General features: G+C 43.3%; 1 protein-coding gene across 2 annotated transcripts in view; it reads right to left on the bottom strand.

Moving 5' to 3' along the window:
- FRYL (FRY like transcription coactivator) overlaps positions 1 to 18,037 on the bottom strand; it is a 265,921-nt gene extending 247,884 nt beyond the window's left edge. For both annotated transcript variants that reach the window (XM_059161860.1, XM_059161868.1), the window contains exon 1: positions 17,808 to 18,037. The gene's annotated coding sequence lies outside the window, so the exon portion shown is untranslated. The remainder of the gene's footprint in view (positions 1 to 17,807) is intronic.
- Positions 18,038 to 18,905: the final 868 nt, after the last annotated feature.

Here is an 18,905-nt window from a genome sequence, read left to right as displayed (position 1 = left end):
AAGCCTCTGCCTTCAGCTCGGGTCATGATCCCAGGGTCCTGGGATCCAGCCCCACATCGGGCTCTCTGCTCAGCGGGGAGCCTGCTTCCTCCTCTCAATCTGCCTTCTGCTCTGCCTACTTGTGATCTCTACCTGTCAAATAAATAAAATCTTTTAAAAAAAATGTAGTTGCAACGTTTTTAGTGCATAAAACACAATGAACCCAGACTGGGTCATACTATGTTTCAAATCATATTTTGAGGGTTACATCACCACAGCAAATACAAATACAATGAAAAAAGCAATATATATCACTTATGGCAATGGAGAAAATAAAGATCTCAGGTGTTCTACTTGAGAGCATCAAGACAAATGTGTTGCCAATTTCCTATAATTTAGGGCTATAGATCTTTAAAATAGGAGTCTCTCCTCAACCATAAAAATTCAATAGGGAAAAAAATATTTTCCACATATGTTCACAAAAAAATAAATGAGCAAATTTTTGTTTTCTGTTTTTAATAATATAGATTATTTCATTGAAACCAATTTCCCCAATTCCTTGAAGAATAAATTCCTCACTCAAGAATCTCTTCTATAAAGCCTTCTGAGGCAGCTGGGTGGCTCAGCCAGTTAAGCGGCTGCCTTCGGCTCAGGTCATGATCCCAGCGTCCTGGGACTGAACCCCGGGTCGGGCTCCCTGCTCCATGGGGGGAGCCTCCTTCTCCCTCTGCCTCCACCTGCCGCTCCCCACTGCTTGTGCTTGCACTCTCCGTCAAGTGGATAAATAAAATCTTATAAAATCTTCAGAGTCTGGGGACACCTGGGTGGCTCAGTGGGTTAGACCTCTGCCTTCCGCTAGGGTCATGATCCTGGGGTCCTGGGATCGAGCCCCGCATCGGGCTCTCTGCTCAGCAGGGAGCCTGCTTCCTCCTCTCTCTCTGCTGCCTCTATGCCTGCTTATAATCTCTCTCTCTCTAGCTCTCATTCTCTGTGTCAAATAAATAAATAATCTTAAAAACAAAAACAAACAAACCAAAAAAACCCTTCAGAGTCTGTTGCATTCTAAAACAGCCTCTCCCTACTTTGCCCTCTAACGGTACCTACTACTGTCCTTACCACTCACTGATACCTGACGCTTGGTATTTACTGCTTGTGAGCTGTTTGCTAATTTACTTACTGTCTGCAACAGAATTCCTCAGAGGACTGACGCCTTCTCTTTCTTTCCAAACCTCATCACAACCAACATGGTATAAAGCTTATGAAAAGGGAAGCACTCAAATTCTTGTATGAGTTTATATCGCATATAATAGTTATAAACCTATACAGAATTAAAATTAAACAGGAAATTATCTCATAAAAATTGAAGACCTTTTAAGGTCTTGTGGGTCTTGGAGGGGGATTGCAGGGTGGTAACTAAAAGGGAAAGCAATGCCGAGCAGGGGCTTCTCCAAGACGAAATAGCTCTGTGTGTATTTCAAGGTAACGGGCAAAGAGACAAGAAAAAAATGAAGATACTGAAGATACAGGAGGGGACAGAAAATGGGAGGAAGGAATGAGGCTCAAGTCAAAAGAAGATAAAGGACATTATTTCTTTCTAAAAAGGGAAAACAAGGTACAGGGTTATGTTGAAGTGGACAAGGGTTAAATTCAGCAGTTTTGTTTTTGTTTTTAAGATTTATTTAACAGAGAGATAGAGAGAGAGCCCAAGTGGCAGAGCAGCAAGCAGAGGGAGAGGGAGAAGCAGCTCTCCACTGAGCAGGGAGCGTGATGTGGGGTTCGATCCCAGGACTCTAGGATCAAGAGCCAAAGCAGCTGAGCCAAAGGCAGCTGCTTTACCGACTGAGCCACCCAGGCGCCCCATCAGCAGGTGGTTTTAAGAGAGAAAGAGGTTTATTTAGCTCCTAATATTTATTAAGAAAGCACTATATCGTTTTCCTGCAGTGCAATTAATTGCCGCAGTGACAAATTATCACAAACCTAGTGGCTTAAAATAACACAAATTCATTATCTTACAGTTCCCGCAGTCAGAAGTCCAAAATAACCCAGGTCTCACTGGGCTACAACCAAAGCGTCGGCAGAGCTGGGTTCCTTTCTGGAAGCTCTAAGGAGATTCCATTTTCTTGCCTTTCCTGGTTTATGGAGGCCACCCACCTCACGGGGCTCTGACCCCCTTTTATCTTCTGAGCCACCAACAGACATTGGGCTCCTTCTCATGATGCCGTCTCTCTGGTCCTGACTTTCCTGCCTCCTGCTTCTTTTAAAGATTACATTAGGCCCACCCTAATGTAATAACCCAGGATATTCTATTAAAATGAGCTGATCAGCAACCTTAATTCCACCTGAAACCTCAATTCCCCTCAGCTCTGTAATATAACTCTCACAGGTTCCAGGGACGAAGACGTGGAGGGACAGCATTACTCGGCCTGCCACAGGCACTCGGCTATGTACTTCATTTGTATCTTTTTTTTTTTTAAGATTTTATTTATTTACTTGCTTGAGAGAGAAAGAGAGCATGAGAGGGGAGAAGGTCAGAGGGAGCAGCAGACTCCCTGCAGAGCCGAGAGCCCGATGCAGGACTCGATCCCAGGACTCTGGGATCATGACCTGAGCTGAAGGCAGTGGCTTAACCAACTGAGCCACCCAGGCGCCCTGCTTCATTTGTATCTTTTAATTTAGTCCCCACAACCACTCTATGAGGGAAATCATGTTTTACTCATTTGATACATGAGGAATCTGAGACTACCCATAACACTTTGAGAGACTTTAAATAACAACACAAACAGGCAGGCTTATAAGAGATACTATTTTAGGGGCTGCCTGGGTGGCTCAGTGGGTTAAGCCTCTGCCTTCAGCTCAGGTCATGATCTCAGGGTCCTGGGATGGAGTCCCACATCGGGCTCTCTGCTGGGCAGGGAGCCTGCTTCCTCTTCTGTCTGTCTGTCTGTCTGTCTCTCTCCTTCTCTGCCTACTTGTGATCTCTCTCTGTCAAATAAATATTAAAAAAAAAAGAGAGAGAGAGATACTATTTTAATAATGTTTGTGGAGCTGAAGCAGTGGAACCAGGACTCAGATGACACAGCCTCCACTGGCCTGTTTCTAAAGCACTCACTACCCTCTCACTGCGCGTGTGTGTGTGTGTGTGTGTGTGTGTGTGTGTGTGTGTGTTGGTTTGGGATAAAGGGGAAAAGGCTTTTCTTGCCCCCTACTTTAACCAAAACCATCTCTCCTTTCATCATCAGAAATCTCTGTGCATGATTTTGTTTAAAAAGTGCTTAAATCTCTGCCATGCCACCTCGGTTCCATCTAGGCTTTGGTCTATGAGAAGAGCTCGTATGATAGAATGTTAAGAAGCAAGGCTAAAATTATGTGATTTGTCGATTCCCCTCTAAATTATATAATTTTAGGCTCCAGATGTGAAGTTATAAATTATTTTTATAACTATTTCAAAAATTCAGATAGATTCCCTAAGGCAAAACATATTGGATTAGAGATTATCAATGTTTTAAGATATCTTGACACATAAAACCCATCATTTTTCAGGATCCCATCAACCATACAGGAATGGATTCTTTTTGACAAAAATGATTACTGGGACAATATAACTGAGCCCCAGCTAGCCACCCTCATTTAATAATGAACTCGTGTGGTAGTCCTTCGCTCTCCCCTAAACACTTGAGTAGCAATAATTTTCTTTATATGTCCTTAAAAAAGGCTACAGACTCAGGACAGAGATCAGGGAAACAGTCTGCGACTGACAGCAAAAGATTCGGTGTTCAATTGTTGGCAAATGTCTTGATTGAACTTTCACCTCTAGGGCAGCCATTCTTAGTCTTCTCAGGATCATGGGCTCTGCTTTTGAAATCTGATAAACCTATGGACCTCTCACTAGAAAAAGGCACATGAACACATACTCAAAATTTTTCATACAACTTATTTTATTGCATTTTAAATCTGTTGCCATCACAGACCATAGCAAACTAGTCTTCGCAAGGATATCCGTATGTCTCACTTTTGAGTTGGTGCCAAAATTTGCTACGCCCAGGAATAAAAATCTGAAGTATGCAATAAAACAAACCAAACTTTAATTATTTTTGACAAATAGATACCAAAGTAATGATGACAGTTGGCTGTAGGGCCTCTGGCACCAAAGCACAGTTCTAAGAAAAAACCCAACTCTTGTACATTATTCTCCAAGGACAGCTGGGAAGACATGGGTGTTAGAGAGAAGGCTCGGGTCCCAACAGTAAGGAAAAATTATGTTGACTGATTTAATGAGGGTTTCCCAAAACAGTAACATTTTATACTTTTATATATTTATAAAATGGAAAGACGTGGGTGTTTTCTGTTTGTTTCAAAGTAAGCTCTATGCCCAGTGTAGGGCTTGAACTCACCACCCTGAGATCAAGAGTCTCATGTTCTACTGACTAAGCCAGCCAGATGCCCCTAGGATAGATATGGTTTTAGAAACTGGGAAATATTCAGATAAGTTCAAGTATTTGAGGAAAAAAAAAAAAAAGCATACCAGACCTACTCTGTTCCTACTACTTGGAAATGCAGAAGGTATTAAAGTTCAAAGTGGGGTACATGTGCCCACAGAGGCAAGGTGATCATGCTGCTGGCGTGAAAAGAAAATACTCTAAGACTAAACATACGCGTGCTATCTTCAACTGGAAACTGTGCTTTCATATTCAGTGTGTGAAACCGACACCAGCACCCTCTCTGGTCCTGCGCAGGCGGTATCAGCCTTGTGGCCGGGCGCGTTGGAAAAGAACGCCCGTCCCACATTTTGGTGCACTTGACTCCCGTCTACCTAGAGGCGACCAGAAAGGCACCATTTTTGGCAGTGTGGGGGCAAGCAGAGTCATGGACATACAACACCTCACCATAGCATCATTTCAGGGTCCGTTCTCTGGCCTCCTGGATGGTGAGCAGCAGTGTGGCGGGCCACCAGCGGTTTCTCGCTCTGCCCTCCTAGTCCTGACTTGCAGCTCTGACGTGTCGGGCAGTTTTCAGGGTGTCTGGAGCAGCAGCTGTTGAGGGAGCCCAAGCTCTGGGTCCCAGTTCAGGGGCAGGGATGCCCTCTGAGCTCCCCTTATGGGTTCCCTGTGTGTCACCATCCCAGAGCAACTGTTAGGCCCTTCTAACAACTCTAAGTACCTCATCTCCGGATGAAATCTCTTCTTTTGTTTGTGGCCCTGAACACACACTCAGTATTCCAGTAGGTAAATGTCCCCTAAAAGAAAGCCAGCCCCTCTGCACCCAGGAGGGGCTGTTTGTGATGCCCTCACCTGTGGGCTCACTTTTAGCAAACTCCAACATCCTGCAGCTTCCTTGGGCCCAAGTAAGCACATCTGCAGATCTCGGTAGAATTATCATGTCACCCACGAATGGGTTTTAAAAAATTTTTTGTAAATGAACAAAGGCAAAGAGAGAGGGACAAACCAAAAAACATACTCTTAGTTACTGAGAACAAACTGGTGCTTGCTGGGGCGGGGGGGGGGGGGGTGGCGAGAAAGGGGAGGATGGTGGGCGGGGGGTGAACCAGGTGATGGGGATTAAAGAATACACTTCTCTTGATGAACACTGAATAATATATGGAAGCGTTGAATCATATATTGCACACCTGAAATGAATATTAACACTGGATATCTACCACACTGGAATTAAAATGTTTAAAATTTAAAGAAATAAATATAAACTGTCAGAATTGGATATTTAGCTATCCCTATAATAAATAAGAAAGGGTTTTTTGCAAAGAAAGGCAGATTAAACATAATAAAGCAAAATACATGAGGCACCTGGGTAGCTCAGTGAGTTAGAGCCTCTGTCTCCAGCTCAGGTCATGATCTCAGGATCCTGGAATCCAGCCCCAAATCAGGCTCTCAGCAGGGAGCCTGCTTCCCCCCCCAACCCCACCCGCCTGCCTCTGTGCCTACTTGTGATCTCTGTCAAATAATAAATAAAATATTTTCAAAAAATAAATAAATAAAGCAAAATACAAGCACACAACAAGAAAATGAAGGAACTGCCAAATGCCTATTACCAATAACAGTGCTCTACCAAAACTGTAAGGTAAAAGAATGATTATCTTGTGAACTATATAACTTTTAGAAGAAAACATAGGGGAAAAAAATCTTTAAGACCTAGGACTGGATGAAGAATCCACAGACATGACATGAAAAGCACAATTCATAAATGAAAAAAAAATGTTTAGATGCAGTATATGAAAATTTTAAACTTTTTTGCTCTCTAAGATACCCAGTTAAGAGGCTGGAAAGACAAGCTTGGATGGGAAGAAAATTTTGCCAATCATGCATCTGACAAAGGGTTTATATCTAGATGCTAGAAAGAACTCTCAAAGCTCAACAGTGATAAACAATACAATTTGCTCATTAGGGAAACAATTTGCCTATTAGGGAAAGGCAAATTAAAACCACAGTGAGCTACCACTACACAACTACTTAGAATCACTAATGTAAAAAAAAAAAAAAAAAAAAAAAGTGAAAATACCAAATTCTGACAAGTGTATGGAGAAACCAAATCTTTCACACATAGCTAGTGAGAACATACAGACACTCTGGAAAACAGTCTGGCAGTTTCTTATAAAATTAATCATTCACTTACAATATGACCCAACAACTGTACTCTTGGGCATTTACCCCAGGGAAATGAAAACTTATGTTCACCTAAAAACCTATACATGAATGTTCACAGCAGCTTTATTCATAACAGCCAAAAACTGGAAACAACTTGTGTGTTCTTCGACAGGTGAGTAGTCAGACTGCGTACGGCAGAACAGCCATACAACGAATACTATTCAGCAATCCAAAGAAATGAACTACCGCTACACTAGTTAGCTTGCAAGGTTCTCTAGGGCATTGTGCTGAGTGGAAAAAAGTCAATCTCGAAAAGATACAGTTGGATTCCATTTATGTAACATTCTCAAAATGACACAATTATAGAGATAGAACAAAGAGTGGTTGCCAGTAAACAGGCACGGGGGGGGGGGGGGGGGGGGAGTGGAGGGGACCTTGAGCTGCATGGGGGAGTTTCTTGGCAGTGATGGAACAGTGCTGTATCTTGATTGTGGTGGTAGTGAAACGAATCTAGACATGAAATGTTATTAACTGCACAAAACTACACATACACACACACACACACACGAATGAGTGCACTAAAAACCATGAAAACTGAATATGGCTACTTAACAGTATTATTCCAATGCCAGTTTCCTGATTAAACATGATTGTTAATGTTATGTAAGATATTACACTGGGGAAGCTGAACGAAAGTTACACACACTCCCTGCACTGTTTTCACAATTTCCTATGAGTCTATAGTTATTTTAAAATAAAGGTTTTTTTTTAAGATTTTATTTATTTATATGACAGACAAAGATCACAAGTAGGCAGAGAGGCAGGCAGAGAGGGGGGTGGGAGGAAGCAGGCTCCCTGCTGAGCAGAGAGCCCGATGCAGGGCTCGATCCCAGGACCCTGAGATCACGACCTGAGCAGAAGGCAGAGGCTTTAACCCACTGGGGCCCCAAAATAAAGTTTCTTTGAGTGATGACATTCAGTCATACTTATTTTTAAAATTACTAATATTTTAAGTGGAATCAAAAACATGAAAATAATACATTTTAAAGTGTTCTATGATGTTTTTTCATCTTTATCTCGTTTCTTATGAACGTCTTACTATGTACACTATAGGTAATATATAGTTTACAACAAACATACATATGGAGAATGCAGACACAGTTCTTTATACTGCTGGAGTATGACCAAAACAAACGTGCAGACTTCTGTTACAGAAGCTACAAAAGTCGAGATTCTATCTGTCCCTTCAGAGTTTTACTTAGGGAAGCATACACAAAAACAGGACAGACACTGGACTGAGAATCAAAAAGAACTCTATTCTACCCACCGTTTAAACAAGTCACAATCTCATTGTCATCCACAAGACGTAAGAATTCTATCAGATCATTCCCAAGACATTCCAGCTCTGAAAACACTGTAACTCCGTGAGTTCTACAACAGGGAAAAGTGCAGCAACCTACAAGAAATGCATGACTAAACTCTAACCAGTATTTACTGAAAGTATACCGAAGTTTCATGATTGCCAGGAATATTAAATATAACACATAGTCCAAGTTATCATTAACACAGACATAGAAAACAGCACCTACACAGACAATTTTGCCTCAAAGAAAACAGACTGCCAGAAGATCCAGTAGAAATAGAAATATCCAGATACTAGGCAAAGGTGGCTATTTTGCATGCAGCCTCTATGTCATTGAAGGCCTCTACCTTCTGCTCATGGAACTGTATGAGGCTCTGTATTGCAAGCAGGCACCAGTGCATTCAAATATCCTGGTGTACAAGCTTGGGGATCACGACAGTTCTCTCAAGATGTAAAATATCAAGATATCCAGGACACCTGGGTGGCTCAGTCAGTCAAGCCTCTGCCTTCAGCTCAGGTCATGATCTCAGGGTCCTGGGATGGAGCCCCATGTCAGGCTCCCTGCTAAGTGGGGAGTCGGCCTCTCCCTCCCCTCTACCCTTCCCCTACTTCATGCTCTCTCCGAAATACATAAATAAAATCTTAAAACAAAAGAATATCAAGACATCCAAGAAAGAACTTTTCCTTTTTCCCATCCACTTATTTATTCGCCATCCACTTGAGTTAGACTGAGTAGGACAGAATTTTAAAAGGTCTATTATTCAGTGGAAGCTAAACATTTACAAGGTAATTATGTACCACCCTACTACACCACCTGCTATCCAGAGACATCGCCTACCTGAAACAGAGTCCAAAACCAGGAAAGAAGCCAAGAGTCCTCCAAGCAGTGAAAATCAATATAACAAGGTCCTAGTATTAAAGCCCTATGCTTCTTTGGCTTGTTCTTCAGAACTTTCTAGTATTTTTATCCACCGTTCCACAAGTGTGTTTATGGGCTCTACTCATGGCACACCAAACTATCAAATTATTAGAAAGGCATGGTAGGTACAGTAAGCAGGCATAATGAGAGCAGAGAGATAGAGCTAACAGTAAAGTAATACGCAAACCGATCCCCAAACCAACATGATTTAGAAAGGAAGAGTTTCGCCGACAAGTGAACAAGCCACGGTCTGACCACCAGTGGTGGTCTGTAGACTGATAACTGAGGAAGCTAATGGCCAGTGCTTTTCTGCAAATAAATCATCGTGTGTTCACCGCTGCCCAAGACACACAAAAGGAACCACCACAGTGATATTCTTTAACCAGGATTATAAACAGCATAATCCATCTTCTATTTTTAAACAGACACACAAAACTAAAAATTGTATTAAATGATCTTCCCAGCATTCTTTAGTACTGAACTAAATTCCGTCACATCTGAATTTTACCATGAAACAAAGACACACCAAAACACCAAACAGAACAAAACAAAACATGGAATCCTGAGAAGTTGAACTATTATGCTGCAATTTACTCGGGCAACAAAGCACACATGTGAATATTTTATGAATTAAAACATGAGGCTGCATTGCAGTGAGTGTAACTACTATCCTTTCCTCATCAATTCCCAGATGCCCTTGAATAAACTAAACAAAACATAACACAACACTTCAACCCCTCTGAGGTATAGATGCTCTGAACTAGAGATAGATCTTACCATTGCTGTCACCTAACAGCGGGAAGCAGCCGGTGAAAATCTTATCTCCTGGAAAGATCAAGAAAGCAGCAGCATCAAAGTGTCTTAGGTCTAACCAAAAACAGTCATTCAAAAAAATCTTTCATTTTTTAAGATTTTATTTATTTATTTGACAGAGAGCATGAGCAGGGGGAGCAGCAGGCAGAGAGAGAGGGAAAAGCAGACTCCCCACTGAGCAGGGAGCCTAGGCAGGGCTCGATCCCAGAATCCTGGAATCAGACCTGAGCTGAACACAGATGCTTAACCGACTGAACCACCCAGACGCCCCTCATTCAAAAATGTTAAAAAGACAAAGAAATGATCAGAAACCTGTAAAACTATAATCCGTGGAGTAAATTTCAGGAAATTCTCAAAAATAAATTGCATCCTTTTAACCTTAAAAGACAATACATTGAAGGGGCACCTGGGTGGCTCAGTGGGTTAAGCATCTGCCTTTGGCTCAGGTCATGGTCTCAGCGTCCTGGGATTGAGCCCTGCATCAGGCTCCTTGCTAAGCAGGGAGCCTGCTTCCTTCTCTCTCTCTGCCTGACTCTCTGCCTACTTGTGATCTCTTTCTGTCAAATAAATACATAAAATCTTTTTAAAAAATAGTACATTTGAGTACTTATCACAATACTTGGTAAGCACTCAATTTAGCTATTATTTAGAAATTATTTATTTTATTTAGATTATATACCTATATATTTAATTATATTTATTATTTTATTATTTATGAATTGTTATTTATTTATAAATTATTATAAATTAGCTAACATTATGATTTCAAAATGACAAATAAGGACTAGTAGAGCTAATGAAAATAACTATAATCATAGTGATCAGGCAATCATTAAGCATTTATTAAGTGCTTTCAAGTTGGGTCACCAGCGCCACACGGGAGCAATAAAAGTTCACTGCCATGAACACATGCCACACAGCACTAGTTTTGATCAAATAAATGGTAAGTGCCACAGCAGGAGCAAAACATTTTGGACCAATAAGGTAAAGCATCACATTACACCAGCAATGATCAGAACTTACTAAAGCGGCGTCTGGTCTGGCTTAATCTGCAGGGCACGTACCTCAGTCTCAGGGTTGTGAGTTCAAGCCCCACGTTAGGTACAGAGATTACTTAAAAATAAAATCTTAAAAAAAAAAAAAAAGAACTTGCTAAGTATTTTCAACTTTTTTTTTTTTTTAAAGATTCATTTATTTATTTTAGAGCATGAGCTCTAAAGGGATAGGGAGAGAGAGAATCCAAGCAGGCTCCCTGTTAAGCAGGGAGCCTTATACAGCGCTCCGACCCAGGACCCCAAGATCATGACCTGAGATGAAATCAAGAGTTGGCCGCTTAACTGACTGAGCCGACCAGGCACCGCTCAACTTTTTTTTAAAAAGTACTATCCTTTCTGTAGGTCCAGCAGGCAGAAATTTGAGACATAAATTATTTACTTGTTGAGAGCCACCACATGATTAAATGAATATAAAAAACTGTCACCAAAATGAATGTTGTGGGGCGCCTGGGTGGCTCAGTGGGTTAAAGCCTCTGCCTTCGGCTCAGGTCATGATCCCAGGGTTCTGGGATCGAGCCCCGCATCGGGCTCTCTGCTCAGCAGGGAGCCTGCTTCCTCCTCTCTCTCTACCTGCCTCTCTGCCTGCTTGTGATCTCTGTCTGTCAAATAAATAAATAAAATGTTAAAAAAAAAAAATGAATGTTGTGATTTTCTTTTTTTTTTAAGATTTTATTTATTCATTTGACAGAGAGAGATCACAGTAGACAGGCAGGCAGAGAGAGAGAGAGGGAAGCAGGCTCCCTGCTGAGCAGAGAGCCCAATGGGGGACTCGATCCCAGGACCCTGAGATCATGACCTGAGCCGAAGGCAGCGGCTTAGCCCACTGAGCCACCCAGGCGCCCGAATGTTGTGATTTTCATAGGGGAAAAAAATCTCTTTGCCCATCACTCTGCAGGCTTCGGTACAATAAGGATTGTAGATAAACCACCTCTTCAAATCCTTCTAAACTTGGGAGCTGCACATACGATTGAAAGAATCTCTCCCCTCCTAGGATTTACACACATCGAAAGGGACCAGTTTATATGGAAATGCACATTTATTAAAATGCTATCTTTCACTTATATGCAGTGTCCAGAATGGACAAACACATGGAGATGGAAGGGAAATCAATGGTTCGCTGGGGAGGGAGATGGGGAAGGTGAATGCAAAAGTTGTAAAAACTCTTTGTAGTGGTGGCTTATAACTCTGGAATACACTAAAAACCTCTGACCTGAACACTTTACTTCTTTTTTAAAGATTTAATTAATTTATAGTGATTTATTTATGTGAGGAAGTGCGTGGGTATGGGAGCAGGAAAAGGGGCAGAAAGGGAGGGAGAGAAAAAAAAGCAGACTCCACTGAGCAGGAGCTCAATATGGGTTAGATATGGGTCTAGATCACAATCCTGGTGTCATGAGAGCTGAAATCAAGAGCAAGCCATGTAAGGGACTGAGCCACCCAGGTGCCCTTGAATTGTATACTTTAAACAGGTGAACTGTATGATATGTAAATTACTACATCTCCATAGAGCCCTTCATTTTTTTTTTTAACTTCTTAAAGATTTTTTTTTTTAAGGGGCTTATGGGTGGCTCAGTCATCTGCCTTTAGCTCAGGTCATGATCCCAGCGTCCTGGGATCAGGCTCCTTGCTCTGCAGGAAGCCTGCTTCTCCCCTTCCTACTCCCCCAGCTTATGTTCCCTCTCTGGCTGTCTCTCCCTTATTTTTCCTTCTTAAAAAAAAAAAAAAAATTAAAAATTAAAAAAACTTTTTTTCTATTTTTTTTTTTTTTAAGATTTATCTGAGAGAGAGAGCACACGTGCACATGAGCAGGGGGGAGGGACAAAAGGAGAGGGAGAAGCACACACACACACACACACACACACCCGCCGTGCCAGCAAGCAGCCTGATGGAGAACTCATCCCAGAACTCCGGCATCATGACCTGAGCAGACGGCAGACACTTTATGGTCTGAGCCACCCAGGCACCCATTAATATTTCATTTTTAAGCAAGCTCCACACCCAATTCAAGGCTCAAACTCACAACCCTGAGACCAAGACTCACATGCCCCACCAAGTGAGCCAGCCAGATGACCCTGTTATTTTAAAATTTTAACTCTTTGCAAAAGCTGACAAATCCTAATTACTGCATTATGGTCAAACTCCATAGGATATAGCCCTCTGTCAGATATTCTTCCTGACCTGGCCGACCTCATCACTGACAGTCCTACACAGTCCCTTTATTAACAATCCAGTACCTTCCCCACAGATACAAACAGCAAGCAGCAGACACACGGGGAGAGCTGGAGGGCAGTATATTTTATAAAAGTTAAAAATAATTCACACAGTATTTTTATGTAAGTGGCTTTTCAAAATGGTTATTTTCATAATATATTTAAAAAAAAAAAAAAAAAAAAAAAACCCTGAAAAAGGCATCTACCAGTTATCTGCTAGCATATAGGTACTGTAGTCTCATAATGCCGGTCTTTGAAACAGATAATGCTTGTAGGGTGTGAGAAAAAGACACATTTATGTTTGCAGAATTTCAGAAATATTCTGCCCCACAAGAACAGGCTTTAAGTAAAAAAAAAAAAAAAAAAAAAAAAATTCCAGAACTCACAGACTTATTTAACAGTGTGCATGAACTCCTACCCACGTCAAATGGAAGACATGTTTGTTTGCTAGTGTACTTTGGAAGAAGCTATGCAGAACAATAAACAAAAGTGAATAATAAATTCACCTAGGTGTGCACTTTTTACATTATTTTTAATCCACATGTACCAGTCTAAGCTCACAACTTGTGGCAGAGGCAGACTTAATCTGACCTTCAATACTAGGCAAGGTACACAAAGTAGGTGCAGTTCTCAATGAAAATTTGCCAAATGAGTGGAGATTTCTCAGCTGATTAAGCCAATTGGCTGCTTACAGCTGGGATTCCTATTTAGGAACCTTTAGAAAATCTTTTTCCCCCAGGCTAGTTTACAGAAGCACCTAGAACAATAGAATCTTATCACCTAAATCATCTGCCCAAATTGTAGCTCCCTTTTCACAAGGAGCAACAGGAGGTTTGAGTAAAAACCTCCATATGTGATTTGATCATGAAGAAATGTCTTCCCACATTCCTCCTTGGGCTACTATGAGAAGTGCCTGTTGGCAGGCTCCAAACAATTTTTAATGCTCTCTAGAGATTAAAAGATTAAAAGAAATGAGAAGAGATTAAGCTTAGGAGTATGTACTCCAAAAGTATGTCAGGGTAAAGGCAGGTAAAACTGTTCAGGGACACAGGTTTTGACCAGTTTTTGAAATGTTTTGAACACATACAGTGGTAGCCTTGTACTCAAGAGCATGCAAAGCTCTGGTGATAAGGGAAAAAAATGGTTTACCACTAAACACACACACACTCACACACACACATACATACACACACTTTCCCCAAGTAAAACAATTTGAACTTCTTTACAGCTTATGGTTTTCTAGAATACTGGTGGGATAACAAAAGTGCTCAAGCACTTTAGGCAACAGTAAAAAATAAACAAACAAATAAATAAATACGGGAGTACCTCCAACTTTTGTTAATGGTTTAGCAAAGTCTACATTCTAATGCAGAAAATAAAAACATAACCATATTGTAAGTCAGAACATGGTCTGTGCTGTAAAAGGGTTTTACAAGAGCAAGAAGAAAGACCAATCACTTATGGTTAGATGAAGAGAAGCTTGCAGACAAGGTGACATTTGAGCTGGGTTAGATGGATGATCTCTCTAGTGAGGTAACAACAGTTGAAATTCAGAACACATGCTCTGCCCCAAAAAAAATATTTTATAAATAAAAATAGTTCAAGTAGAGAACATACACTAAGCCAAACATACTTTATCTTTCAAAATTTCTTTTAAAATGTAAAACCTGCTATATAAAGCAATGAGAACTTTCCCACCTCACCTAGATTTCTTCTATTATTCCACTATTCTTTTACCATTTGGGCATGAATCCTGCGTAACTGTCACTTTGCACTTGTTACTGTGCTGAGATATGCACTCTTCTTCCTATGGCTGATAATATTGTGTCTTCCCATTAAACTGTTATACCTTTGAAAGCAATAACTGTAATCCATTTCTATCTTATCTTTCCGTAATACTTCTTAAATAAATACATACTCAACAGATACGGTTGATAGGCTAAACCTAGTTCTAATACCTGTGACAATAAGATATCACTAACACAAAAGGTGTCTGGGAACGGATACTATAAATAATTAAAACACATTTTTGCAAAGAGAACAAAAAGCATCTAGACTAGTAATATCTACTCATAGACACTAAACTAGTTGCTCTGCTTTAGTGTGACTTGTTCAGAAAGGGTGCTTGTTATAAAAAAAAAAAAAAAAAAAAAAGTTTGGGGCACCTGGGTGGCTCAGTAGGTTAAAGCCTCTGCCTTAGGCTCAGGTCATGATCTCAGGGTCCTGGAACCAAGCCCTGCATCAGGCTCTCTGCTCAGCAGGGAGCCTGCTTCCTCCTCCTCTCTCTCTGCCTGCCTCTCTGCCTACTTGTGATCTCTGTCAAATAAATACATAAAATCTTAAAAAAAAAAAAAAAAAGAAAAGTTAAATCTCTCAAGCAGTCTTTATAGAACATTATCTTTCTTTGTCACAAAGTCCTAAGACAACACATTTATTGTGACACGGTGGGTTTGCAGAGAAATGAAGGACAGTGCTAGTTCCCAAGGATCTCAAGGGACAGTTCAAAACTCAAGAAATGTCTTGGCAATGTGTATACATAAGACAATGTGTTTAAAACAATATGAAAAGCACAAAGGAAAAATGTTTTCCAGGAAGCATAGCCTAGCTGTTTCAAAGATAATTCTTTCTGAATGTGCTCTTTTTAAAGTTCAGAAATTCTCTCCTCTATTGTTTGTAGAAGTAAACAAAGATCGAAATTTGGAAACTTGTTTTAATTTTCTACTCAACTGTATTATGAGATGGAAAGGGAGATTATGCCAGCAACTGGCCTGACATCCTTATCACAGAAGACGATCAAAGGGGAGGGAGGAGCGGAATATAGGTGTAACAATGCCAGATACCATCAAGATTACTACAAAAGAACATGTTTGCCTACACTTCCTAAATTCTGTGGGAAGAACAGAGTACTTCTCAAATATTATTATCCAGAATTGGCTTTCAGTCTGCCCAGTTTCTCCTTTCTTGTTATTGCTGAGCCTGTGAACTGATAGGGTTCCACACCACTCAGTTACCAGTGAGTTAATCAAGGAACCCGTCTGGAAGTTGTTAGTATTGCTTTAAAAGAAAAGAAAAAAAAAAAAAAGAAAAAAGAAAAAAAAACCAAACCACTGGGCCAGGCATTCCAACAAAATTCACTCTTCCAAAGAAATAATTTTACAAAATAACTCAGAAGGGAAGACAGGATGGAGTGCTATTTTTGATAATGAGTAGCAAAAGCAACAACAAAAAAGACTACAGAGTAACACACCCACTGTTACTTTGTTTATAGGCTTGTAACTTGCACATGCAAGTACTCTACAAAGTATTGCTCAAGAAGAAACTGTCAAAAATGAATGCTTATGAAAACATTCCTTTTCTAAATAAGGTCTCTAACAAGGGCTGTGCTGTTCCTAAATGATTTCTTTAGCAAGTATTGGCAGGTATAGCAGAGCGATAATGCTCAGGATGAGAAAAAAAATCTCTTGTTTTATCAATAGTAAAAGCTGTTGTTACTAATTATGATGCCCATGAGCTCAGTACCAGAAATTAACTCTGTGGTGGATACCTGCTAGGCAGAACAGCACTTTACAAAAAACTAAGTTTATCGCCCCCCCCCAAAAATACTTTTTTTGCTAATCCTACTGACCCTAGCAACCTAGTAGACTGGTTTTGTTGTTGCTGTTTTCATTCCAAAAGAAGCTCCGCCAGAAAGTCGAGGTAACTTTGCAGTTCAAAGGTTAAGGCAAATTCAGCTGTACGTAGAGAGTTTCTGCTCCTCGTCAACCTAGCTCCCTATTCTCTTCCTCTCCCTCTCTCTCTCCCTCTCTCTCTTCTCCTATTATCTTGGCCTGAGAGAGGCTAAAGCTCCGGTATAATTGCAAATCCATGGGGGAAGCGATTGTAGGTGCCGAGGAATGAAACTGGGACGGAAGAACGATCGACAGCAATCAAGAACCAGTTCGCCCTAGAAATCACCCTCTCCGGAAAGGAGGAAGAGTCTCGGCCCAAAGAACCTGCTGCCCGGAAGCCACAACTTCCATCAACCCGCAAAGAAAAGTTGCAAGAAGAGCTCAGCGCCTAGGCAGCCCGCGCGGGAGCGGAGACGGCGGTCGGCGAAGACACTCATCAGGCCCGGGCGCCCGGCGAGCCCGGGCTGCGGCGTCCGTGGGGCCGACTCCGGCTCCCGCAGGCTCCGGGTCTGGGGGTGCGACCGCGGAGAGTGGGCGGAGAAACGAGCGCGGAGGAAAAGAGGGACAATGCTGGGCCGGGCCGGCGACTCCGCGCGTTCCAAGGGTCCCCCCCGGCGCCTCTTCCCGCCCGGGGCCTCCCGCGGCCGCGCCAAGTTTGCTCCTCAGCCCTCCCTTCACGATCCGGGCCGGCGAAGCCGTGGCCGCCGGCCTCCCTCCGCCCGGCCGCAGCCGCCTTCCTCCCCGCGGGGCGGCTCCCGCGAGCCGGCGAGGAGGCGGCGCGCGCGAGGGGAGCCGCGCGCGCGAAGGGGCGCCGGGCGCGCGAGGGGCAGGGGGCGCGCGAGGGGAGGCGCGCGAGGGGCAGGGGGCGCGCGGGCCAGCGGCGCGCGCGAGAGGAGCCCGGCGCGCGGGGGAGCGGGGCGCGCGGCGCTCCCCGAGGACCCGCGGCCGCTCCGGCGGGTTTTCGGTTGAGGCGGGGGCTGCGCCGCCGTCTACCGTTCGTTAGGAGTCTTTGCCCTGGCGGCGCAGCCTGCCAGCCATCCTGGCCCGCCTCCCCCTCGGCTCCCATCAGGAAGGGCAGCCGGGCGAGGGCCGGCGACCTCGTCTCCTGCCAGGGCTGTGGCCGCCGGTCGGCGGGCATCCCGGCGCCTGCCCCGGGGCTGGAAGAGAAAGTGAAATGAAGCGTCCTTCCCCCGGCAACACCTACCCGTCCCCAGTCCAAGTGCAGCTGCCTCGCTCCTCGGGCGCCGCCGGTCCCCGCCCTCGGGCCCCGGGCTCCGTTCTCTTGACAATGGCGCGTCCCCTTTAAGGAATAATCCGATCGGAACCGATGTGTGGTTAAACCTCCGACTCTGATTTTAACCGGATTTCTCTCTCTCCCCCTGAGCCCGACGGACGCCCGGCGGTGCTGCTAGCTCTTCCCACCCCTTCCCCGCCCCGCCTACCCCCTCGCCTTCCTGATTGGCGACAAGCACTACAACAGGAACAGCAATCCCCGCACTCCACTGGTCCAACCGGCCGCCGCTCACCGCGGCCCCACCCTCCCACCCCGCCCCCTTCCCCGGGTTGGTCCTCCCTCTAATCACTCTCTGTCCTCTACTCCACCGTTGCTTTGGAGACCTGGCCGTCAAGGCTCACCCTCCCGCCTCCGGAAAGCGAACTTTATTTTTATTGGTAAAAGGACATCTTCCTGTGTACCTGATTGGGCAAGAAAGGAGTTAGTCTGCACGCCCCTTACCCATTATCGCTCTGCCTTTACGGGTTTGAGAAATACAGCTGCAAAGTCCTCCCTGCTTTACCTTCATCTAAGCGCCTGTCCCTTTAAATGGTGGTAGGGGTCGTGGACAAACTCACAGCCTGTATTGGGGAAAGCGGGAAAGGGAGGGGAGAGAAATTCCAAATCTTCTCCAGTTGGGTAATACATCGCGAACTGGGATTCTGCGGAGCCCCAGCACGCTGTCTAGTGAATGGACGGGTGAGAGTGAGCTAGAAGACCTAAATTCGGGTCCTAACTCCCCTTGAGACTCGCTCAAGTTTTCACTCACTGCCCACTCTACCCTCACCGTGGATTCCACTGGCATCTCGCTGCGCCGAAGGCTTTGGTAAAAGCATCTGCAAACCTGGAGGGGTCATCTCGCAAACGTTCATTGAAAAAAACCATTTAAACCATTTCCCTTAAAAAGTTCCGCTTAATTCACGTCTTTTGTGTTATCTCGGCGTTCCCCACGAAAGCTAAGTTACTCTTCTGAAATTACTAAATAGGTGATGTCTCTCGTGACTAGCTCAAAGTAGAAGTAGAAGACGT

Source organism: Mustela lutreola, chromosome 1 (assembly GCF_030435805.1).
Source record: "Mustela lutreola isolate mMusLut2 chromosome 1, mMusLut2.pri, whole genome shotgun sequence".
NCBI lineage: Eukaryota > Metazoa > Chordata > Mammalia > Carnivora > Mustelidae > Mustela > Mustela lutreola.
This window is presented reverse-complemented; position numbering and strand designations above follow the sequence as displayed.